This window comes from Tiliqua scincoides, chromosome 5 (assembly GCF_035046505.1).
Source record: "Tiliqua scincoides isolate rTilSci1 chromosome 5, rTilSci1.hap2, whole genome shotgun sequence".
NCBI classification, from domain to species: domain Eukaryota; kingdom Metazoa; phylum Chordata; class Lepidosauria; order Squamata; family Scincidae; genus Tiliqua; species Tiliqua scincoides.
Window position 1 is genome coordinate 29,316,309 of NC_089825.1, and position 26,175 is coordinate 29,342,483.

Here is a 26,175-nt window from a genome sequence, read left to right on the forward strand (position 1 = left end):
GCCCAGTTCACCCACAAGGCTCTCCTCTGACCAAAAGCTATTCCTCTCAGAGAACAAGCTGGCTGTAGTATGGGCCTCCAAGGGTGGACAGAAAAGTCATAAAGGGCAATCAACAAATGAGGATGAAAAGGTTAGGGTAAAAAGGGACGAGTTAGAGTACCAGACCTCCTGTAATGGATATCTCTGTAAACAAATTGCCCATGCGTATCAAATTGCCCTCCTCAAGATGTTGATCTGATAACAATGCCAAATGTTGTTTGTGTGCCTGCCTGTATGTTACTTTTCCCATGAATGTTTTCCTCTTTGTGTGCTCTTGTCCCCCCTCCCCTATCTAAAAGACCCTATAAAACCTGCATCATTGTAATCCCTCGGGGTCCTCCACGTGTGTGTGTGTGTGGGGGTCCCGTTTGCAAACGAGTAAACGTTAGAAGTCCTTTGAATTCCCCTGTCATCTGTTGTTTGCCGCTCCAAAATCCAAAGAACTGTGTGTGTGTTCTTGCGGGATCAAGCATGTACACTATGGTGGCACCTCTTTCCCTCTCAAGCACTGAGTATGTATCTCAAGCCAGAACAGGTGTGACTGATGTTGTTGTCTATTCCTTGCTACTCTTGATTGTGTTTCTCCTTGCCCCACGCAGGCTGCTGTCCCACAGGTGACACCTATTGCCTGCCTGCTTCACAGTCACTAGTGTGAGCCCAGCAGCTGTTTGGCAAGGTTGCTGGTCTACTTGTTCCAGTCAGGCCTCTGTGGCTTTTGCAAACTCCATGGCAGACAGCAAACCAACCGATGCAGCCTGGCTGGCCCTAATGCAATTCCCGTGTGCACTGCAGAGGCCCGATGAAGCAATCCTGAATGGATCCAGCAGCAGCACCTAGCAAGCACTAAAGAGACAAGGATACAACACAAAGAAATATGGCTGGATCATGCTTGACTAAAAAGACCAGACATAAGAGAAGGTGGATGAGGGCAACAAATAAATACTTGCTGCCTCTTGGTTATGTTTGTCTTTTCCCTGGAAGGAAGCCTGAGTGGCTGTCAAAACAAACTCTTTTTTATCCCTACATCTTGTGCAGGCAAGATTTATACAGCAGCTTGCATTGGGCCTGGCAACTTCTGGAGTTGGGAGGCTGGGTTGGTTTCCCCCTTCTTTGCATGAGTCAGAGAGAATGTCCATGTAGTGTGAAGGTGAGGTGTAGCAAAGCAATTACTCAGTGTTGTTGAATGGAGAGGCAATTACGGTCACCAACCAGCGTAAATATGTCAGGGCAAACATTATCCGATGGGCTGTGGGAGACGGAAAACAGGGTATCTCTTCTCAGGACACTGAAGTTTGACGTTTTGGTCTAGTGTATAATTTTCTTATGGCAAAGGTTCCTGCTGCTGTCCCAGCAAGACTACTTTTGACTCACCTAATCCTTTAATATGCATCCAGGGAAAGACTTTTAACATATAAAAGATGCTCAGCAGAAGTTATGAAAAAAACTCTGTTTGTGCCTTTCCTGGGAATTAAATTGAAAGTGCAAAAATTGCCCTGTTGGTGATTAGCCAGTCCTTGTAAAATGGATTTTCAGAGCTTTTATTACCTCCTTTATCTAACCTATTTCTTAAATTATGCACTTGGCCATGACCTTTCCTGTAAATGGATAACATCGAGGTGCACCGATTTACTGTTGGTGTTTGTTTCTGATTTGGGTTGTGTAGGCTGTGCACAACAGAAGTGTTAAAAGGAAGCTGTCACAGGGCCCAATCCTATCCAACTTGCCAGTGCTGATGCAGCTGCAATGCAGCCCTGAGGTAAGGGAACAAATGATCCCTTACATTGAGGAGACCTCTGTGACTGACCCACCCCTGTAGATTGCAGCAGATGCCTCAATAGCGTGGCTACATCAGTGCTGGAAGGTTGGATAGGATTGGGCCCACAATGTCGCACTATGGGATGGGCTACCAGCTTTGTTTAAACGTGCCTTTACTAGGAAACTAATTGCCATGACTTTTGGGATCAAGGCTCCCAAATTTTCCCACCCTCTGGGCAGAACTGTGAGCAAGCAACAACTACAGGTTAGCTAAGACTTTGCTTTCACAGGGCCAGCTCATTCTTGAGGCTAGGTAGAGTGACCAATGCAATGACGAGCAATGTAGGGCACCAAAGCTCCCTTTCCCCAACCGCTGGAAGTCTAATTTAGCCAGCTCCTCTTCCAGCTCCTGAAATTTCACTAGGCATTGAAGCATATCTTTAAAACCATAATGGCTAGAGACTTGCTTTTAAAATAGAAGCTGAGCTGTTTAACCCATTTCTGCCCAGCCCACAGGTGTACCCATTTGTTCCCTGTTGCGTATACAAAACGTTGGGCAGAAATGGCTTAAGGAAGCTGACGTCTGTGCCCCATGCCATATTCTGTGCTTTTTCTCTGTTCCTATGAACTTATGGCATGTACACAGATTTGCTTATGGAGATCCTCACCACCATCTCCAGTAAGCTTTAGTTTAATTCATCTCTTGAAGAGCTACACATTCCCTTTCCAAATGTTGTGACATCTTCTTGCGGAAGCTGGTTGCTGTGTCTTTGCGCAAGTCTGGATCTTCCAGAGCTATTTCTTCCTTTGTTTTCCCTCCCACCCACGTCTTCTTCTGTGATGTCACTCGCACCCATCTTTGGTATCATCTCATTTCTTATCAATTGATATCCAGTGGTACAACAAGTGTTTTCATTTTCAGCTGTCTGCTGCTGCAGCTCTTTCATTACACAGCATACCTTTTCGAAGGTGTCCGTCACTGCTTCTCATCCAAGGCCCAGGGATTAATTTATGTATAGCCTATGTCCTAAGCCACATCTTGCTACCTGCTCACTTTTTCCATTTCCACTTTTCCTTTGCCAGGACTCTGTCTAGTTCCATCTCACTGTTCCCACTTCATTTGAAATGCTTCTTTGTTGCGTTCCTATTTGTTTGCATTTGATAACTGCTCTCTCGTGCCTCTGTGGACACTATTCAGAGTTTCCTGGCAGAGTTGAACAAACAGGGTTGGTGGCAGGCACTGAATGAGAAAAAGATGATATCCTTTACTGGATCAACACAGTCATTGAAATGCAGGAAGCAAGCACTGGAAGTTAGATGAATCTCCATTTTTATCAATGGAAAAAGAAACCTTAGGGCTGATCTGTGATCACCTATCAACCAAATGCAGAACAGTCATTTATTGTGTCCTGGCAGGGGTGGCATTAGTGGTCAGCTAGGTAGGGCCCTGATTGAATGCCAATGCCCATCAGAAGACTCATTTGGCTATGCTAACCCCATAAGCTTCAGCACAGGAGCTAATGGCAATTCCCAATATGCCATGGGGGGACGACGACAACGACAGTGCAGGGCATTATCTCCAGGGTCTCTAGCATCCTGGCACCAGCACTATGTCCTGGATATTCCTCAAGACCAACAGGTAGGAAATAAATATGTATAATACTAGCTAATGGATGAACATCATACATTTTCTTTGGGGCCCTTTTAAAAATTTTTTTAGCAACTTCAGTTGAATTGAACATGTGACCTCTTTTCCTCATATGAAAACAATCTGATCTCAGTTTTTTTTAATGCCCAGCATTCAGAAGACCTGTGAGGGCTCTGTGTAGAAACCTGCTTCCTATAATAATAAAACTCAATGCAACTGAAACTGACCGTATTTCATGGTCAGTTTAATCACGGATGATTTCCCCCTACAATGAGAATTAAGATTTCAGTACATAAAACATACAAAGCAAACAAACTCCCAGCAACCCTGGCTTCCCCTTTTCTGAAATGAACACCATTTAGATTATTTTGGTTGTGTGTGTGAACCATTCACTATTTAATCTTCACAACTTTGTTTTTCATAAGATAAATACTGAGAACTTGCCATTGCTCTATACTTTAACTCATATGTCAAAGGCAGATATTCAGACCAAGAGACAAACGAGATGTCTTTGGAATTTCTGATGTTTTCTTTCTTTTACTAAAGCCAGCTATGGCTCCCCCCATTTGGTATGGGGAAGTGGTTTGGGGATAGGAGAGATTCAACCCAAGCCATTCCCCATTTTTCAATTTCTTGATGCCAGTTATGCCCTCCCAAGTTGGTCATGGAGTAGAAAACAAACCAGCACTTGTATTGCAGCTGTATGTTTTGTCATGTCCGCGATTGGGATCTGGCCGGTGACACAGAAGAAGTAACATGGGAGAAGGCTAGAACCCCTTCCCCCTGTACAATTAAATAGTTGGATCTAAATTATTCCCCAATGGAGAGAACCCAGGAGTACCAGTTATGGGTCTCCTATGTCGTGCATACTTTGGTCCGAAGAATCAGTACAACATATCAAATGTATCTGTTGCCGAGGACAGTTACTTGGGGGTAATTGTGCCAATACGTCAATCTATAGGACTGAATTCCAAATGCCAAGAATGTTATCATGAAGCCGTATTTTATAAAGTGCCTTCTTAGTGCTCCACTCAGCCTGTACACATGGCAGCTTTTTTTTTTCCCCAGTGGGCCAAAGACGCTTTGGAGAGGGGTGCCTCCTTAAAACTCCTCTGCTTGCCTATCTTGCTCCTGTATCCCTCCACAGTGGATCGTCTCATCCATGCTTTGCATTAGCAATTTTCCGCTCGACTGCTCCTCCGCTATAAAACAAGCTTGAAGATTTAGCGATCTCGCAGCCCTGTTGAGTAACAGCACTTCAATTTCAATTTTTTTTTTTTTGCAAAAATTGGCACCTCTCCTGACTTGCCAGAGCTGCAGCCCCTTGCCACTCAGACTTCAGAAGCATCCAGAGCGAAGCAGGAAGGAAATCTGGGCAAAGAGCAGCGTCAGCCATTCCAGCAACAGCAGTTCGGCTTCTTTTATTCCCTCCTCTATCTCTTCCCTGCACCATGGATTGATTCTGTAACACAGTTCTAATTGCCAAAGCACCTGCAATATGAAGAGGGGGAGAGCGCTTTCCCGTTCCAGTGGGGTTATATTTAGGGAGCACACACATATCAACCGAGCGCAGTCATTTAGAAAGCTCAGCTTCACTCACATTGAGCGTTGCCTTCCACAGCTGAGGTCATGCCTTGTGGTTGCAAAGGCAGTTATAGCTAGAAATGGGCAGAACATCCAGTTCTGCCCTTGTTAAGTTTCAGTAGAACTGGATTGAACTTCTGCTCTGCAGGCCAGGATTGGTTTCTAGGTGTCCAAGTTCTGCTGGTAGACCCAAAGATTCCATGACTCTAGAGGCATCCTCAACATAATAGACCTTAAAACGCATGTGCACAGAGTATCCTCTGATGGTGTGACACAGTGACATAAGCCAACGCTCATTCAAGGAGTACATGCACGGTGTGATGACATTGCCATTGTATCAGTGCAGGAGGCGTCTATTCAAGCTTTGCAGAACCTTGACAGAAGGTGCCAGATTCTGCTAAGAACTGAGCAGGGCTGTCTTATTAATGAGGCCATGGGAAGCAGCTGTCTTGAGTGATGGATTGACAGGGACAGTAGGGGAGGATGCCCCCTGCACACCTGCCACCTCTGTCATTTACTTCTGCTGGTCTTCATTTGCTTCCTGCCATAGCCTCTTCTTCTTACTACTGAGCTATTTTTAAAAAGCAAGGTGAGTGCGTAGGGAGATAGAGTGGTGTCCCAGAGTGGGAGGTGCTCTAGGCCACCATTCTGTCTTCCCACATAGTACCTCCTCTGCCTCAGTCTTCCTGCTTTTTAAAAATAGATCAGTCATAGGAGGAGGCAGTGGCAGGGGGAAGGGAAGGGGAGTGTGAGTGAAAGAAAGGGGAGGTGACAGCTCACCTTAGGTCAGGTGTGCTGGTGGTGGGAGGTTTGAGCAAATCTGTAGCATAGCTAGAGGGGGGTCACTGTGCACCATGCAAGTGATCCCCCCTTCTGAGCCATTCTGGGTGACTAGAGCAAAATGCAGGATACACCTGTTTTCCTCTAGCTGCCTGGAATGTCTTCGAAGGGAGGAGCCACTTGCCTGGCACGTTCATGCACCCGCAAAACCTAGCGCTGTGACCCCCATCTAGCTATGCTACTGCCTGAGCTACTGACATATAGCAGTGGAACTGACTGCCTAATATATTTTTCAGTTATTTTATTCTGCTTTAATTTATTCTTTGTGATTTTAGGATGGATTTTTGTGTGTGTGTTGCTATAAACCTCTCCAAATCATGCTGGAAAAAATAGAATATGCATATTTTAAAACAAGTAGATAAAGAAATAGTTGCAAACAGCAATTTATGTCAGCATAGCTTAAGCTAATAGCATTTCAAGCCTGGACTGAATGTGTACTAACTTGGAAAACTAGGTTCTTGCTTTTCAAAATCTTTTCACAGATTCAGACCATAATCAGAAGTAGATTTATACGAGAAAAGCATTGATATCAACACATGTGTAGCGCAGGTGGCATGTTACATGGAACTTTGTGGTGCACAGGTTCATTGCCCATGGAAATGGAAATTGCCCTGTTGGTTGCTGGGTAGGTGATGACAAACCAGAATTTCAGGAATGCTTCCCAGACACAACTGGGAGTCATGGACAAAAACAGGAAGTCACTTCCAGACCCAGTCACTTCCTGGAGGCATTCAGAGGCATGGGGAGTATCTGTGGTAGATTACATCCATGGATACCAAACCTGCGGATAAGTACCCACGGTACTCAGGTTCGAACCTTGGACCTTATGCAGGCAAAGCATGTACTCCACCACTGAGCTCTATAACCCCTCCCTGAGGGCTCAGAGTTAAAGTCCATTCATCTATTAGCTTACTTTTCAAGGGACCAGTCCCTTGGATTGTCCCTCTTCCTGCATAATTTCCATCAAGCTGATTCCTCACTCTTTTCTTGTTTCCATTCGACCCAGTTCCAAAAATGTGGTGCCGTCACAACAGTTTAAAACAGATAGTGCATCAGAAATCAAGTATATTAAAATAACATGGAACTGATGACATGACTGTCCCTCATCCTACACCAGTCATGCATTTGAAAAGCTTTTCCCAGGCCACACCATTTGAATGCCAGGAAGACAGATTGTACTGTACCACGCAAGTCTGTGCTGTAGTATTCTGTAGCGACACTAGATGGCACTAGAGGATTATAATCATGTCCTTCAATTAAGTAGGGCCTTATAAATCCCATCATTGTCAAAGTTAAAATAAAAAAGGACTTTTATATTAAAAGATGCAAACCATGAAAATTGGTCATTTCTCTTTCTTCAGATGTGGCTTCACTGCTTCATTTTTTTTTAAATAATGTGCTGTCAAGAAAGAGACTTAATGCAGTACAGAATGCTTTCATGTCTTTGTTTTAAATGTAACACTTGATTGTTACTTACCTAAGCAAACTTGTATTAGATTAACAGCTTTCCTTCATGTTCTTGCTGGATGCCTGTCTAGTGTTTTTCACTTGGATGCTGGACTTGAACATGGGGAAAAACAGGTTCAAATCTCTGTTGGGCTATGACACTCAAAAAACTTTAGGCAAGTCTCTAGCAGGGATGTGCCAGAGTCACAAGTCTAAGCCCCCTGACTGGAGTCAACTTGTGAGTCATAACAGGTGGCCATCGCACCACATCCTGAGCTGTTGTAGAGTCATTTTTGACTGAAATCACAGATTACAAGAAACAAAGTTATGGCACAAGTCAGGCATGACCCCCAAAAAGGAAGCAATAAGAACATAAGAACGTAAGAACAGCCCCGCTAGATCAGGCCATAGGCCCATCTAGTCCAGCTTCCTGTATCTCACAGCGGCCCACCAAATGCCCCAGGGAGCACACCAGATAACAAGAGACCTGCATCCTGGTGCCCTCCCTTGCATCTGACATAGCCCATTTCTAAAATCAGGAGGTTGCACATGCACATCATGTCTTGTAACCTGTAATGGATTTTTCTCCAGAAATTTGTCTAATCCCCTTTTAAAGGCATCTAGGCCAGTTGCCATCACCACATCCTGTTGCAAGGAGTTCCACAGACCACAGGCATAGAAGCAAGCACACACACACAGAGTTGCAGGCACACACAAAAACACATATTTTCATGATTCAAGTTCCCATCACTGGTCTCTGGCTCTCAGATCTACCTACCTCACAGGGTTGTTGTGATGCAAAGCCTCTACTTTGGGATAGAGGTGTGAGATACAAATAAATGACTGTCTATATTGAATATAAAATATTGGCATTTAAAGTTGAGATTAGATCTTCTGTTTGGATAAATTGGAAAAGGGTCCTTTGGTAAATGGGAGACAGCCATTCAGCCCTGCTGCTGTACAAGCTGGGTTCATATGGAGATAGCCTGGGTGGGGCTCCTATCACAAACTCCATAGGTGATGTATCAGCAATAGATTGCTGGTGGATTGCTCCCAAAGTAGAGTCTTCACTAAGTGCTTCTAGGGCTTCTGCTAGGGCAAAGCAGCTGATGATCAGCAAAAGGCTTGGTTCATTGCCTCTATAAATGCATGCAACTGGCATTTATATTAAAGTATCCAGGAAAATGATATTTTTAATGTGCAGCACTCAACCGTGAAAAGGGACACCATACAATATAAAAATTAAAAATGTAATTTGAAAGTCTGCATAGAAGAGTACGATGCTCACTCTGAGCAGAGATTTCCCCCCCCTAATTAAAATAGTTTTCAATTAAGAACAAGTAGTGAGCACAAACATGCTGCTGTAATCTCCCCCACCAAAAAAAACCAAACAAACAAACCTGGAACTGCTCTCATTTAACATGCTCTGTTGCTGTCAAAAGTTCCAAGCAGGTCAGTGGACCTGTATGAACTGCATTCATTGACCCAAATAGGGAATTGAAGTGGGGCGGGCAGTCGGTCACCTGCTGAATTACAACAGCCATAAAACCCTGCACATGTCTGATCTCGTCTGATCTTGGAAGCTAAGCAGGGTCAGCCCTGGTTAGTACTTGGATGGGAGACCGCCTGGGAATACTGGGTGCTGTAGGCTTCTACCGTAGTCTTTCGAGACTGAAGGTTGCCAACCACCTCTTTCTTTCTAAGAGGAAGAGGGCATATTTCTGGCAAAAAGCGATTGCGCACATTTGGCGCGGTGGTTACAGTTTAGCGCAATCCATGAAATCAACCCCATTAATAACATCAGTGGAAACAGAACTGAATGACACCCACCATTCTTCCTGATCCAGTCTTGTTACACTGAAGGACTGGGACTGAAGACAGCACTAGTGATTTTCACAAGTCATGCTTAAAAGTGCTCTTTGGGCTTGGGTCCAGATGGCAGCTCTGTGACTTACTAAAGAAATGGGAGGGAAAGGACCTCAAGAGATGAGATTGCAATGAAAAGAGTGGGGCTGGACCTGGCCAACAGAGTGATCCTGTTAGTTCCTCTGCTGTCATTTCAGACGAACAGCATAAGAATTGCCATCCCTGATGGTAGCCCAAGAAAAAGTGGGTGGGGACAGAAGAGGCCAAGCACATTTCAAGGTGAGGGGCCTTTGTCCCCATATTAGTTTCTTAAATAACAAGAATAGTGTATTTCATGTTAATGCTGCCATCCTAAATGCAAATGGGAATGAGCTCATGGGAAGTACTATATATCTCTGTATACATCCTGGTGGCTTGTATTATGTAGATTGAAGATACCAAAGAAAGCCATTTGGAGAATGTGAAAAGTGCCTTTCTTTCAAATTATCACAGGGATAGGAGGAGGGCAGGGGGCACAGGTAACATATCTGGGGAGAGTTAGTATCTTATATCTGGTCCTGCCCCCATGTGACAGGAGTCAGTGGTATCACTAGGTCTGGTGTCACCCAGTGTGCCAATGGTGTAACCCCATGGTCCTGTCCCTTCTGGTCTTGCCCTGTCCTCTTGTGGGAATGGGGCTGGTGTTATAGTCCAGCTGTTCACCACAGCACTCCTTGGCCAGCCACCTCTGGACTGGCCAGCTCATTTATGAACCAGCTACCTGCTGGGTGCCTCCAGACTGGCCAGCTTCCCATGCAAGTCATTTTGGTGTCACCCCATGATGGTGTCACCCAGTGCAGTCCACACCTCCTAGGTATGCCACTGGCTGGAGTCAGATATGCTGAATTTGCACCTGAACAACTGATAGAATTCCTGGTCTCTAACAGGCTACTACAGTACGGGCCACAACTCTATTAAGTAGCTGATATTCAAGAGTTAACCTTGGCAAAGCATAGTGACCAACTGACCTTTAAAACCCAAAGTTACACCCCAATTTCCCTAAATCAGTGATTTTTGCCCTCCTGGTACATAAAAGTGGATAACCCTAACACTTTGCAAAAAATGCTGAAAAATACTTTCATCTCTACACAGAAAAAAATTGTGAAGACTCGGTGGGGGTCAGTTTTTTTAACTCCCACCTTTTACAGAAGTTGCACAACGCAGCTAGGTACAAAATGGTACAAAAATAAATGGTACAAAATGGTACAAAATGGTACAAAAATGGTACAAAAATCTATGGTAAGGCCACACCTGGAGTATTGTGTCCAGTTCTGGTCGCCGCATCTCAAAAAAGACATAGTGGAAATGGAAAAGGTGCAAAAGAGAGCGACTAAGATGATTACGGGGCTGGGGCACCTTCCTTATGAGGAAAGGCTGCGGCGTTTGGGCCTCTTCAGCCTAGAAAAGAGACGCTTGAGGGGGGACATGATTGAGACATACAAAATTATGCAGGGGATGGACAGAGTGGATAGGGAGATGCTCTTTACACTCTCACATAATACCAGAACCAGGGGACATCCACTAAAATTGAGTGTTGGGCGGGTTAGGACAGACAAAAGAAAATATTTCTTTACTCAGCGCGTGGTCGGTCTGTGGAACTCCTTGCCACAGGATGTGGTGCTGGCGTCTAGCCTAGACGCCTTTAAAAGGGGATTGGACGAGTTTCTGGAGGAAAAATCCATTATGGGGTACAAGCCATGATGTGTATGCGCAACCTCCTGATTTTAGGAATGGGTTAAGTCAGAATGCCAGATGTAGGGGAGAGCACCAGGATGAGGTCTCTTGTTATCTGGTGTGCTCCCTGGGGCATTTGGTGGGCCGCTGTGAGATACAGGAAGCTGGACTAGATGGGCCTATGGCCTGATCCAGTGGGGCTGTTCTTATGTTCTTATGTTCTTATGTAATAGTACAAAGACAACACCAGCACAAAACTCTTGTGTTGAAAAGAGTGGAAAGGAAATGTAGAAAGAAAACCAAGCTGCAATGCCAATGGACTTCCTAATCACCCCCCACATATTCTTCAGGATTTAAGATGAAGACATTTCAGCCTAGGCTTCCTTATTCATTTATAGAAGGTTCTGCCACAGGATGGTGTGATGGCAGCTTGTGAAGGTGACTTTAAAAGAGGATCAGACAAATCCTTGGAAGAGAGGGCTGCATAAGAACATAAGAACAGCCCTGCTGGATCAGGCCATAGGCCCATCTAGTCCAGCTTCCTGTATCTCACAGTGGCCCACCAATGGACCAGTGGCTACAATGGACTCTGGTTCAGAGGCAATATGCTTCTAAATGCCAGTTGCTGTGAACCTTCTTTGTGGGCTTCCAAGAGGCACCTTCTTGGCCTCTGTAGGGAGCAGGATGTTAGCTAGAATAGATGGACTTTTGGTCTGACCCCACAGAGCTTCTAAACCTAAGAAAAGCCCTGCTGAATCAGGCCCAATGCCCTGCTGAATCAGTTTCCCACGACGACCATACCAGCTGTCTCTGGGAAACCCACAAACAGGAGAGAATGCATACTTGTCTCCCACCATTGGTCCCCTGCAGCTGGTATTCTAAAGCATACTGCTACTGAAACTGAAGGTAGAGCATAGTCATTATGACTAGTAGCCACTGATAGACCAGTTCTTCCAATGTTCCTAGGCCCTGGTTAGTAAGGACGGTTCCAGAATGAAGCAGGGCCTTCTTTGTTATTGTCCCATTCAGGGCCATAGCAAACTGCCCAAGTCAGTAACATCACAATGTCGCTGCCCCACACCTGGGGCAGTAATGCTGTGATGTCACGTGACATTGTGAGTCACATGATGTCGCTTCTGGGTTCTCCCCAGAGGAGGGGGTAGTTGTTGTGACTGCTTTGCATACTCTGTTTCTTCTCTGGAGGGTGGGAGCCTCCAGAGGAGATGGAGCAGGGCACGCAAAGCTGCTAGTAGCTCCTCCTCTAAGGAGATCCCAGAGATGACTGCCTTGCACCCAAGGCAGTAACTTCCAGGTTCTCCCCAGAGGGCATGGCACTGCTGGCTTCATGTGCTCCATTCTGTATTCTCTGCAGGATGGGAGCCTCCACGGAAGATAGAATGCAGTGTGTGAAGCCAGCTGCAACCCGCCCTCCAGGTCAACCTGGGTTGGAGGTGACTGGGAGGACCCTGGTGGGCAGTCATGCATCCCCTGGTTTTGAAGAGACTTTCTTTGATATGCAGAAGCTCCCCACCTTTTCCTATGAAGGAGAAGGATCTGTGGGTGCACAAGAGTTCCATGTTGTGGGGGTCTTTTAATTGCACTCTTTCACTTCCTGGTAGAATATGGATTTAAGGCAAGGAATCTGCACAGGGAGGAGTTTTGCCACCATCTCTTCCTTGTAACGCAAGTTCCTCCTACGCTCAATTTGCCTCATTGTCCCTTAACCTTAGTCCATCTCTTCTGTACTGTTTCTCTTAGTTCATATTCATCATCAGGATGCTGAAGTCATTTTGGTGCCTGGGGCAAAAAACCCATATGATGCCTTTCTTCCCCATGAGTGAACAACAAATATAACCATGTGCAGATTAATGGACGATGTGCTGTTTTCACATGTCCGTCCAGCAGTGCTGGCCCCTGATAATTCCCTGCCCGCTGCAGAGTACCAAGCGTTGCCTCCTACCCTTTTTATCCAGCAGTTCCCAAACTTACTGTGCTCGTGGATGCCTTCTTTTACAATGCCCTGTCACAGTGGGGCTGCACCATAGGAGGGTGAGATGGCCGCCAGCACTCTTGTTGTGAGAGTTCATAAAATTTCATGAGACTTGCACGTTACTGTGTGAGAATTGCATGAGATCTCGCACGAATTGTATGTGATCTCACATGATCTTGGCCCAGCCAAGATGGCATCGCCTGGGAGAGCCGGAAAGAAGAGGCCACCAGGAACATTCTGTGGCAGCCTTGTGAGTTCACTGTGGTGCCCTGGGGTGCTGCAGCACACAGTTTGGGAACCACTGCTTTTTATCTATACAAATTACAGAGACGTCCCAGTTTCCAGCGGTTCTTTCTTGGTATCAGCAAAATCTCTGTAAAAGGCAAAAAAGAGGGATGTTGATTCCGGAGAATCAGGTACTAAAAACTAGAGTAGGAAAATGAGAAGAGGCTTGAACTGGATCTGTTTATTTATGCAGGCCGTTCACACACATATGCAAAGAACAAAATCCGTACTCTGAAGCTACTTTGAAAAATAATACTCGACTTCAGGAGATCTAGACGCTGCCGAGGTCATGGAGGTAAAGAAAATCAGCTCAGAGCAGTGGCATAGCTATGGGGGGGCTCTCAGTAAATACTGAGATGTATATGCAGCCCCTCCTACACACCATTGGAGCCATTTCAGGTGACAGTGGCAACACGCAGGAGGTGCCGTTTGGTTCGGTGAGTGCCTGCATGTTGCCAACCCCACCCAGAATGGCTCCAATGGCAAGTGGGAGGGTCTACTTACACGGTGCATTGTAGTACTTATTCTGCCATCCCTTATAGGTACACCATTGGCTCAGAGCCATTTCACCTTCCTTCCTCTTCGGGCCATCCATGGAGTGGTGTTGGGGGGGGGGGCTCCACTGCCCTTCCTGATAACTGGTCCGCTATTGGCCACATGAAGTAGCCCACCTCACCCTGCACAAGGGAGAAGGCTTTTTCAGTGATAGCCCCCTCATTGGGGAAGTTCCACCCCAGGTAGATCCAGCAGGCACCAACACTCTTATTGTTTCAATGTCACTTTAGAACCTTCTTTATTCTTCAAAGCTTTTGATGGGAAATTGATAGCTGATGAATTTATTGATCTTTTTTCTCTGATGGGCCTGTCCTGACACTGTTGAAAACACTGTGTTTTACAAAATCTTTTTTTTAAAGAATTATAAACTGGTTTGGAAATTTTAATAGAAAAAATGGTATATAAATAACCTAGCTCAGTGCTTCTCAAACTGTGGATCAGGATCCACTAGGTGGGTCGCTAGCCAATTCAGGTAGGGAGTGTAGCACCTAGCTCAGCCGCCATTGAAAATACAGAGCTGCCAGGTAGGGCAGGGCAGGACAGGGCAGGCTTCCAGTGGGAGAGAGGCAGGTGAAGGGGAACAAGAAAGTTTCACCTGCTGAATTTCGGCCTATTATCCAGTAGAGCTATTAAAGACAAAGGAGTCCTGCCAGGGGGAGGGAAACAAACAAAAACTTGGCAGGCCTATTGATTTGCGACTCCAACTGGCTTCCATCCAAATACTTGGGGTCAACTTGGCAGTGGATCAGGCTGATGGAGCTCTGTCTATAACTTTGGTTATCAACTTTTCTGTCTTCAGCAATTTTGCCTCGGGGAACCTGTCAATTAATAATCCCGAGGGTGACCAACTTAAAGAATCCCACTAATTGGATTTTAATGACAAACTTCGCTTTAGTCACACAGCAATTTTTGAAATCTAATTATCTCTTTAGGAGGGACCACCCAATTCATTGCTTCTCGGCAAAGTACTATTTGCTTGTTCGCGGCAGGCCTCCCCTCGTAACTTTGCTGTAAAGTATTTTCTTGCACGGGGATGTACGAGTAATTACCGCCACCGCATCCCCCAGCGTATTGCTACAGAAGACCTTGCATATCTGATAAATTAAAGATGTGAGATGCAAAGGCAAAGATTTATTGTACCTTTTGCATTTGTTTTTTGCCAGAGGTTGCGCACAAGCTGAAAGGGACTGCACAGAGCTGGAGCTTGGGGTTTTTTCTTAAACATGACCTCAAAATCTGCTGGATCTCTTGAATTTAGGTCTGGTGTTTTTTTCCCCCCAAAAGGAACTTCTGAACCAGATTTTGTTCCCCTTGTATGTGTGAATAGCATAAATAAACAGATCCAGTTGAACCTCATCTCTTCATCCAACTGTTTACCCCAGTTTTTAGTTCCTGACACTGGGAAATCAATGTCCCTATTTCTGCCTTTCAGAGAGACTGTGCTGATAGCCCCCCGCCCCCAAAGTGGAGCTGCCAGCACATGTGTGCTCTTTAATTTGGCTTATTTACAGATGTGATCACTGCCCAATCTCTAACAAACAGCTATTTCATTTGTAAAGGAGCAAAAACTTCCCTTCAAAATTTGTTAACATCAGACGCATCATGAACCTCAGTTAAAGAGAGCGATGAGCCCCTTGCAGTTCTCTTTTTACCTGCTGTGTTCTGGGTTGCAGCCAGGGGTGTCATTGAAAGGAACTAGAGCTCTGAGACTTATCCTACAATGGGAGCAGCGACATCATCAGGAGGTCTGTTCAGGCAGGGGCATAACAAGGGCAGAGCCTGAGAGGCACCTGCCCCAAGTGCTCCACCAAGGGGGGGTGAACTGTCTTGAACGGCTTATAGTTCTCCTGGAGGAGGGGGTACTCGCTGTGGCAGTTTTGCAACTCCATTCCTTCTCCTGTGAAGGCTTCTCCTTGAAGGGTGCCCCTTCAAAGGGGAGGCTCCACAGGAGAAGGAATTGGGGGGGGGCACAAAACCATCAGAGCCTCTTCCTTCCTTCCACCCAGAAGTGACATGAGAATGTCACTTGACTTTGCGATGTCATTGCCCCGGGTGCTGGGGCTTCTAGATATGCTTCTGCTTTCCGTTGTTGCCTTTGAAACATTTCCCACAGGGCCTTAGCCAGGAAGGAGCATCAGGTGGGAAGCAAATTTGCCAAGGTGCATTAGCACCAGTCTGTTCTGCACCCAGATGGGAGGGAGGGAAAAGGGCAGGTGGATGGGAGACTGTGCAACTAGATCATGTCCTCCAGAAATGGGGGTGGGGCTTGTTTACTTCATTTTATTGGATGAGGAGATCCAGGAGACACAGACATGCAGCTTGCTTCCTATAAAGTACTAAGTAAATGGAACCTCTGAATAAGCATGTTTAGGATTGCACGTGATGTAACTTTTTATTTATTTGGGATTTTTTTAAAAGCTCACCTTTCAGTTCAATACATATTGCAACCTTTATGCTATTGCAGTGTTTCTCAAACTGTGGGTCGGGACCCACTAGGTGGGTCGCGAGCCAATTTCAGGTGGGTCCCTATTCATTTCAATATTTTATTTTTAATATACTAGACTTGATGCTATCATGGTACGTGACTGCATTTGGGGAAATGTTACAGCTCTGTTAACAGGCTACTATGGATATGCGTTTAACAATGACAGCCAATGGGACTGACTCCTGGGTAAGTGTGGATAGGATTGCAGCCTAGGTTTGTTAAAAATGTTCCTGCTTGATGATGTCACTTCCAGGCATGACATCACTTCTGGTGGGTCCCGAGAGATTTTTATTCTAAAAAGTGGGTCCCGATGCTAAATGTGTGAAGACCACTGTGCTATTGCAATTCACATCAAGAGTTTGGGATGAAACTACATGCTTGGGACCAAAATCCAATGCATACTTTCCTGGGAGTAAGTTCCACTGAACACAATGCAACTAACTTCTGAGTAGACATGCAGGGGATTGTGCTGTAAATGTAGTATGAGTTCCAAAGCAGAAACAAGTGTCAGGTTCAACAAGTGTCAACCAAGTTTGAGTTCCAAAGCAGAAACAAGACCCAAATGAAGAAATTTAAAGTTGATTTTTCATTTATAGTCCTAATGGCATCTGGGGTCAAGGCTCTAGGGCAGTGGTTCCCAAACTTTTTAGCAGCCGAACCCACTTTTTAGGTACGACAACCTGTTGGGAACTCCCCCAAGACTGGAAGTGATGTCATTAAACAGGAAGTGACATCATTGTGCTGGCAAGGGTGGAAATGCTGTCATTAACCAGGAAGTGATGCCATTGTTTTAATAAATCACACTTTTAAAATATATCACGTTGTACTTATGAATGATTCAGTATGTGGAAACACCTTGAAATTTTTTTAATAGCTAAGATCAGTAGAAGCATTTTTTTTTTTTTAAAAATAGATATTCTGGGGTAAGCAGTTTTTCTTTCATGATTTCCAAAGGAATTAATACTTGGCACCCAGGACAATTCCTGTAAAAAACATCTATGGAGACTACCATAGATTTCCTAATGCAACTATTGTTTTCAGGCATGTGGAGGCAGCTTGAAATATGTTTCAAAAACATATTTCTCTGTTTGGAGGTTCCCCAAAAATGTTGCAAAAATGCAACTTTTTAAATGTTGCGCAAGCACATCTATGGTAGTAAATGGAGTCTCTGCGACCCCCTGAAAAGCAGCTTGTGACCACCCCCCCCATGGTTACCACCCCCAGGTTGGGAACTGCTGCTCTAGCGGAATTGTGTCAGATCCTGAACATCAAGATTTAGCACATCACCACTGGCTGCAGTTGTCTTGATCCACCTCTCTTTGTGCTCATGCCTTTGCAAAATGTTTCTTTGTATGCACATTAGTTTCATTCGTTTGTCCTCCCCATAACTGTTCATCTAGCTTTTAAATGGTTTTTCATGAGTTTGAGTTTCAAAAGTTCTGTAACGAGTACTAACTATTGCAAAGTGAAGCAGTGAACCAGATTAAAAGGCAGCTGTTATGGTCTGTTTATAATTTTCTGTGACTGCAATCCTATACGCTCTTTCCACTAAACTCAGTGGGACTTACTTTTGAGTAGAGAACGCACAGGATTGTGCTGTAACATATCTTGTTTGGAAGCCCAGGGCAAGGCGGGCTATTGCATAGCAGACACTCAGGAGATGGAGAAGTTTTCAACATCATGAAATGAGAAGTGTGTTGGCTGTGATCGTTTCTTAGGTTGTTGGCATCCTTCAGTCTCAGAAGACTATGGTATCGCGCTCTGAATGGTGGTTCTGGAACAGAGTGTCCCCTCCAGTGTGCAAAGCCTGGGTAAAGTAGATATGGAGGATAGACTGTTTCCCATGCAGCAGATCCCCCGTCTCCATGTCACTGAAATGGTCCAATGGAAAGGCAGAGGCCAATATGGTTGGTTCCAGCGGCATCGCAGGAGTTGCCAGAACGTGACTGTGTTCAGCCCTGAACTGCCTCAGGAACTCCGGCTCTGGATTTTGCCTTGAGACTGACTCCTGAAGCATTTTCCATAACTGAATGTAGCCACAAGGCAGTGGAGGTTTGGGATCAGAGTTTTCCTTCTCTCAGATGAACTGCCTTCCCAGGCTATCGAGTCCGGGTGGTCGTTCCTTAGATGCTACAAGAATGCCAGTGTGTTCCTATTTTCAGCTGTGAACTGCCAGCACAGGTTAGTGGTAAGACCGAATCAGGGAGAGTGAAGTTCAAACCCCATTTTAGTCATGAAGCTCTACTGGGTATTACTGGTTACAGCATTTGCCTGTTTCTACTGTGTTCATTCATTCAGGTACTTGTACAACCTGCTTGTACTTTTTCTTCTTCTTCTACTCCTTCCACTCTTTTTTCCCATTGGTTTAATTCCTTTCTGGATTATTAATAAACTAGTTATCTTTGACTCTTTCCGGCCTAGTCCCTGTTCACAGGTAATTGTCACATCTGATTGCTCTCAGTTGCTACATTGGTTTTAATTTTGAATAAGAACCTCTGGGTTCATTGCTCTCTTGAGAGGGTTTTTTTCCCCCCAGACAGATGCCCTCTTCCTGGTCTCTTTAGCCTGGGATGGTGACAGTGGATAGAAACCACCACTTTCCTATGCCATGTAGCTGCTGACCCATTAAAAAAGAACAGTGGAGAGCAGGAAAGGTGCCTATGTGCTAACCATTAGGCCCTACTCCCTTCAGTCAGCCTGCCTTCTCCCAGTTCTTTCTCTGACACATTTGATTCAATGAAGTGAACAATTCCAAACACACTTAGGATGCAATCCTAACCCAGCACTGACATAAGGGCAATGCAGCTCTGAGGTAAGGGAACAAACATTCCCTTACTTTGAGGAGGCCTCCATGAGTGACACCGAACTGCAGGATGCAGCACATGTCCCATTGGCACTGCTATGCCAGTGCTGGAAAGTACTGACATAAGGGGTTAGGATTGCGCCCTTAGCAGGAAAGGTTACAATTGCAAACATACTTGGTAGGAAGTATTGGACATGGATGAGTTCACTTCTGAATCAACATGTTTGAGATTGAGTTGCCAGTCATATAACATCACTTAACTAGGTTGTGGGTCAAACCACCTGTGATTCCAAAATAACATGGCAGTGTCTTGGTCTTCTTTGATGGTATATGTAGATTGTACAGAATTTTTAAAAAGGCAAGAGGGCACAGTTTACATCACATGCTCACTAAGACCCCCAACAACTCTGATTTTAGGTAAGGAGATTCTCTCACTGAATATCCACACGTTCTAGTTTAAATTTCTTGTTCATCAGGCATACACCTGGAAATCTCTTTGATCCCAGACACTGAGAGCTCAGTCATTTAGTGTGACCACCATGAAATATACATAAGGGGTATTTATTGGGTAGGACATCCTGTGTCAAAATTAACCTATATGTACAGATCTTCCTCGACTTCTCACCTTGCCTGTTCCATGCTAGGATAGCTTGGCATGTGGACACGAGTGTCTTTTCAGTAGGGTTGTGCAACTGCATGCATTTCAAACAAAAAGGGAATGGGTTCAAAATTCAGCTCAGTTGTTCTTGAAATGAATGCACCTTAAAATAAATGAGACATGAATGTGCCTTCTTTTTGAAACTGTGTTCATTCTTGAAGAAGGCTTACTTTTCCTGGTGGCCAGGAAGCATCTCTGCACAGCTCTTGACTGACAGTTGCCATTTTGGTTTTCCCACAATGCCTTGCCTCATTCCAGGGCATTTGGGGGGGGGGAAGCCCACAGGTGGGAACAAACACAATAACTTTTGCCTGACTTTTCTTTGTTCAGAAATACCTTCTATGAAAACAAATGTTACTTCTGAAATGCAGGCAGCTTGGAGATACTTTTCTCGCTTTCCAGTTGTGTTCTTCAAACTCTCGATTTTCACACAATTTCTTCCCAGCTGCTTCATTGCCATAGTCCCCCCTTGAAGTCAATGAAGCTAAACTGATTTAAATCTGGTCTGCAGTTCTGCATTACACAGCTTCACATCTTTCCCTTTTTCTGAGCTCACTTTGGAGACTAATTTAAGTCAGAGTGTCTGGAATGAAGATGATATGGGTACACTTTTGCAAGACGTTCTACTGAAATGAGGTTTACTTTCAAGTCAGTACCCAAGATTTTCAGTCCCAAAGGCACTCTGAGGTAAACACAGAGGTCCCACACAAGAAGTCACTTAGTTTCCAATGGATGGGAATGGTAGTGTCACTCATTGCCTTCTAAAGGTAAAGCATTCATACTTCCAATATCTAGCCTAGCCTACATGCACACTGTATGCTATGGAGAAGTGACCAGATGGCACAGGAGAGGTAAGTAAAACTTTTTGTTACTTCCCCATAGGCTGCCTGACCTCCAGTGGGTCTTCTCAGCTTTTTTGCTGGTGTAAAGCTTTTTTGCTGGTGTAAGTCCAAGAAGATTCAGGAGGAATTCTAGGTGGAGAAAGGGGATAGGATCGTGGTGTGTGCTGCCACTAATATCCTCCCTCTCCCACCCCCTAACAACCCCTTGACTGGCCCATTCCTCACCCTGAACTGCCCATGATCCTCCCCCAAACCACCCCCACCCTCACCAACCTGCTTGGACAGGGTGTATGGAAGCAGCTGTCACATATGTGGGGCCTCTCATCATTTGCACTGGTGGCCACACCACAGTGGTGTCCCTTTTGCTCTGCTGCTCCACGGCTTATGGTGGCAAGTCATGAGATCCACCACTGCAAGTCCTGACAGGATTGTGCTGCCAATCACAGTGTCTCATCCACAAATGCTGGAAGCCAGAGAAAGGAGCAAGGGGAATGAAAAGTAGATGTCTCCTTGTTTTCCATCTGCCTCATTTCGGGTTCATACTCTTTATACCCTGTTTTTCTATGATGACACCAATAACAAGAAGATCAACAACCTTCCAAAGCTATTTTCTCTCATTAATTCAAAAGTAATATTTACCTCCTTTCTACAAAACTCCTTGAGCAAATTTGTGTTTAACTCTTTTTACCTATACTCATTCCAGTTCTTAGCTACAAGCAAAACTTATTTTTCTTGGAATTAGCTAACCAGGCGTCCTTCCTGCTTAGTCCCCTCTAAGATACTGAGAATGGTCTGTTTTTCTATGATGACACCAATAACAAGAAGATCAACAACCTTCCAAAGTTATTTTCTCTCATTAATTCAAAAGTAATAGTTACCTCCTTTCCTTTGATCTACAAAACTCCTTGAGCAAATTTGTGTTTAACTCTTTTTACCTATACTCATTCCAGTTCTTAGCTGCAAGCAAAACTTATTTTTCCTGGAATTAGCTAACCAGGCGTCCTTCCTGCTTAGTCCCCTCTAAGATACTGAGAATGGTTCCCCCCCCTCTCATCAGAAATGTACTCTGAGCCTGTTTTTCCTAGCAGGGACAAAAACAGTTCTGTTCAGGAGAAAGGAAAGACTTAAAGTAAAATATGAACAGGACAGCATTGAATCAAAGCCCAAAGGGCAAGAAGTGAATAAAATTCATTTCTAATTTGATTGTCTGTAACTGTACTGATGATGGTGAGTACGGAGTCCCAGTGGGTCAGTTCAACACACCCTCTAGATATTCATGGACTACGGAATAAGAGCCCAATCCTATGCATGTCTACTCAGAAGTAAGTCCTAGTGGAGTCAATAAGACTTACTCCCAAGAAAGTGTGAATAGGATTGGGCTGTAAGTTGTCCAGACTTTCTTGGTACTGGAGCAGGTCACACATACAGTGCGTTTCAATAGCTCTATTCCAGGGCTTTAATTATGTGGCATAGAAGAAAGATTTTCTATGGTCCCCTTTTAAGACCTCCAAATGATATAAAGTAAACCAGCCTTATTATACAGCTGGAGGGTTGAAACATCAAGACCACTACAGTAAGTTCACAGGTGAGCTCATAACCCTGTCGAGACTTGGTGCCAGCTTTATGGGGGGGGGGGGAATCCTCAGTATGGGGGAGGGGATGAAGACCATATGCTTCAGTTAGTGCTGCAGATGGAACACAGTAATTGCCAGGCTTTATATTTGTTAAAAATGGGTGGACAACTATTATTGTTCCTCTTTCATCCAGGAAACGCTACATGAAAATTGAGATCCTGGTTATCACCCAGTAACTCTGATCACCATGATTCTGCTTACCTCTGTATTGGAATCGCGGAAGATCTGGCGAGGAAGTAGATGTGGTGTCAGCAGTGGCCCCTTTAAGGGTAAGGCCTGGGCATCCAGCAGAGTGTGCTGCACAGCTGCAGCCACCTGAAGGCAATAGGACCCTCAGGGATATAAGGAACACCTGAGGGAGGAAGGGTTGGTGGGTTGTAGAAGGAGTGCAGGTTGGAGGGAGGAGATGAGACTGAGTTTATTGACTTTGGAATTTGACCTCAGACTGTGACTTGGCATATTGACTTTGGATTTTGACTTGGATACCCTGACTGATTTGACTGACTTACCTGGAACCTGACCTCAGACTGTAACTTGGCTTATTGGCTTGGGACTCTGATTTGGCAACTCTCATTGATTGGCCTTGTTTACTTGGAATCTGTGGACTGGAACTGGACTCTGACTTTTGCTTGCTGCACTGGTGAGTTTCACAAGGGAAACTAATCAGCCTTAAGCAGGCATGAGGACCTGTGGCAAGACAACCTCCTCCTGATTCCCATCTCAAGGCTGTTAAAACACTGCAGACTTGGAGAGTTATTAAATGATGCCCAGCCAATACCACCCCCTTTTCCCTCCTTGCTTAATATCCATCTGATGAAGAGTTCTGGAGAACCTGAATGCTCTCTTAAGATTTTGTGCCTTTTTGGTTGGTCCTCATAAAGGTATTCCAATAACAGGGGTTCTAGGTGCTATTGTTTTCATTTCTCAGTGAGTGCTATCCTGTCCATGGAGAAGAAGCTTGACTCACACTTATGGATGACAGATACAGCTTAGCCATTCACCCATAGGCCAGGGTACTTAGTGCATGAAAGAACCAGACTGGGCTTGGATTCTGACACGTCTCTGGCTGTATTAGAACCTTTGATGGTGGGCCAAGGGCACTAGAATGGGGGCTGCAGAACAGACACTCAGCCTGTCAGAATTGTTCATCCCGCCCTCCATCATGGTCACATCCAGACTCCAGTGCAGTTTATCTAGAGGCGTTTAATCACCAATCAGCTTTTTATTACAATGTTCTATAGCAAGGCCTCCACATTGAAACAATATTTTAGAGATTAGTATCAAAATGTCAGGCGGCAGTATTAATCACCCAGACGTGTTCCAAGGGAGCAGGTACTTGGCAGGACAAATGAAGTCCTTTTCTTTTCCACTAGAGCATTCACGGGATGATTGTCTCTTGGTTCCCCCCCCCCTTTGGAAGATGATAAATCACAGCCTTCATCAACAAGTAATGAGAGGAGGCTGAGCTCTGCTTATTAGACTTTGCCCAAGAAATGCCAAGCCCTTGCAGTTCTAGAGGCTGGGACACAGGCTTTGTTTTTTGTTTTTTTTTAAGAAAAAGGTCATGCTCCTCCCTTCCCCAATCCCATTCACTCTTGCTCTGAAATGTTATTGTTTTATGGTACAATCCAGTACATGCATACTCAGAGGTAAGTCCCATTATAGTCAATGGGGCTTACTCCCTGGAGATCATGGATAGGCATTTATAAAGCACAGCACAAGCCATCAGAAATCTTGAAAAGAGAACAGATGCTTATCCAAGATGAGTATAACACAGCAGATTCCTAAGGCCCCATATATTCCACTTCTGTTAGTTACATTGTACTGGGAATATGAGAGATGTGATGAGCAGGTACTTTTAAATTTAAATTACTGGCTCATCACTGGCTATTCTGACTGGCAAAAGTTGTGCAGATCATTCCAAACCTTTCTTTACTTCCTTTCCCCAGAAATGCCCAGGACTCAACCTAGGCTCTTATCCATGTTAAGTGCATATGGGGCCACTTTTATCCTGGGAGCAAACTCCAAGCTGAGCACAGGAACCACACAATACAGACTGCACAAGCCACAAGCTGTTGGGTCTCATTAGCCATGTGCCAACTTGTGTGCATGAAACACAGACAGAGCCTTCTCTGTCCTCCTCCCTTGCCACTATCTGGTTTGTGATTTTTTTAAAAAAATGCTGAAGGGGACTCAGTCTGCTCTCCAAATTGACCTTAGAATTGTGACATCTGAGGATTCTGTTTTGAGAATAGTTCTATAGTTTGTTTTGAGAATAGATGGGCCCTGGGCCTGATCCAGCAAGGCTCTTCTTATGTTCTGACGTTGAGGGGACTTTGTATGCCCCACAATGTCAAGAACATAATGCAATGCAAGTGGAACCTGCATAAAAAACATTGACACTCTTGGGACTCACTATTATCATCCTAGAAACAGGCTCATGCTGGCCAAACCTTATGTCCCAATTTTTTTTTTCTTTTGGGGGTGGAATTTCCCACAACTGACACCTTCAACACTACATGGCTCCTGGTCTCAGCTGAACATGATCAGCCCTCCACTGGCTGATTTATGAAAGTCTTTTTCCCTGAAAAAACAAAACATGGTAATATGCTTTAATGTTTCTAGGGAGTCTCCTGATGGAAACTCACTCCTCTACTTTGGGGGGAGACCCTGTTTTGCTTACAGTCTGATAGGCATTTCACTTCAGTAATTGAGTTCTCCAATCCTATATATGAGAACTGCTCGCTATATCAATCAATGTTCAAAATTCAGCCCCCCCCCAGCACACTTAGGTTGTAGTCCTATACACACTTACCTAGCAGTAAGTCCCACTGAACTCACTGGGGCTTACTCCTGAGTAGACATGCCAACAAGTGCAGTGTTTAAGGTCCTATTTCTCCTAACCTGGAAGAGCAAAAAGAGAAATCATCTGGCTATATGGAATTCACACGGTGTGGGGGGGGGAAAGGTTATTTAACATGGACTCATGACACCTTATGATTTTTCCCCCTTCCTTTGCAGCAACAAGCACCGGACAGACCCACTCAATTGCTAATGCATGTCTACTCAGGAGTAAGTCCCATTAGCGTCAGTGGGGCTTACTCCCAAGAAAGCATGGATAGAATTTTGAGACTTCCTGTTGGATTCCTCTAAGTAACCACTAAAAGTGTGTGTGTGTGTGTGTGTGTGTGTGTGTGTGTGTTCTGTAACAACTAATCTGTGCATATAATCTTTCCATGACCTCTTTAAGCAACTCCTTTTCATTGACAAGGAGTGGGCGTGTAAGCATAGTGGGGGGGCACCTTCCTTCTCCTTGAGTTCTTATAGCTGAAGTAGTGAGGAGGTCATCTTCAAGCATGGGGGGGGGGAGGTTTGAACCCGAATTAACTAATGCGGATAAGGTTGCAATCCTATCCGCACTTATCTGGGAGTCAGTGCCACTGAACTCAATGGGACTTACTTCTGAGTAGACCAAGGCATAGGATTGGGCTGTAAAAAGGTTGCTGCTCTGGGTACACACGGACACGGGGGAGGGGCTGAGTGGGGAGAACCCACCGTGACAACAGCAGCGGTGATGGTGCTTTCGGGACTGAGAGCCCAATCCTCTGCATGTCTACTCAGAAGTAAGTCACATCAGAGTCAATGGGGCTTACTCTCAGGAAAGTGTGGCTAGGATTGCAGCCTTGAGAGCCCAATCCCACGCGTGTCTGCTCAGAAGTAAGAGTCAATGGGGCTTACTCCCAGGATAAATGTGGCTAGGACTGGGCTGCGAAGTTCCCCATGCTGCCCCCCTCCCCCTGGCTGGGGAAGAAAAAGGCCCTCCTCCATCTGCGCCCCCCCTCCTCCCGTGCCAACCCAACCCGGCTTATCTCGGGTGCCAGACTTCACGCCCCATTTCTCCAGCCACCTCCTCGCAGCCCCTGCAGCCATCTCCGGGAGCAGAGCGTCGCCAGCGAGGAGGAGGAGGAGGCGGCGGCAGCATCATCATCACCACCACCATCATTCAGGCGCCCCTTTCCTTGCGTGCGTGCT

General features: G+C 45.1%; 1 pseudogene; it reads left to right on the forward strand.

Moving 5' to 3' along the window:
- Positions 1 to 8,844: 8,844 nt before the first annotated feature.
- LOC136655032 (5S ribosomal RNA) lies at positions 8,845 to 8,963 on the forward strand (annotated as a pseudogene).
- The last annotated feature ends 17,212 nt before the right edge of the window (positions 8,964 to 26,175 follow it).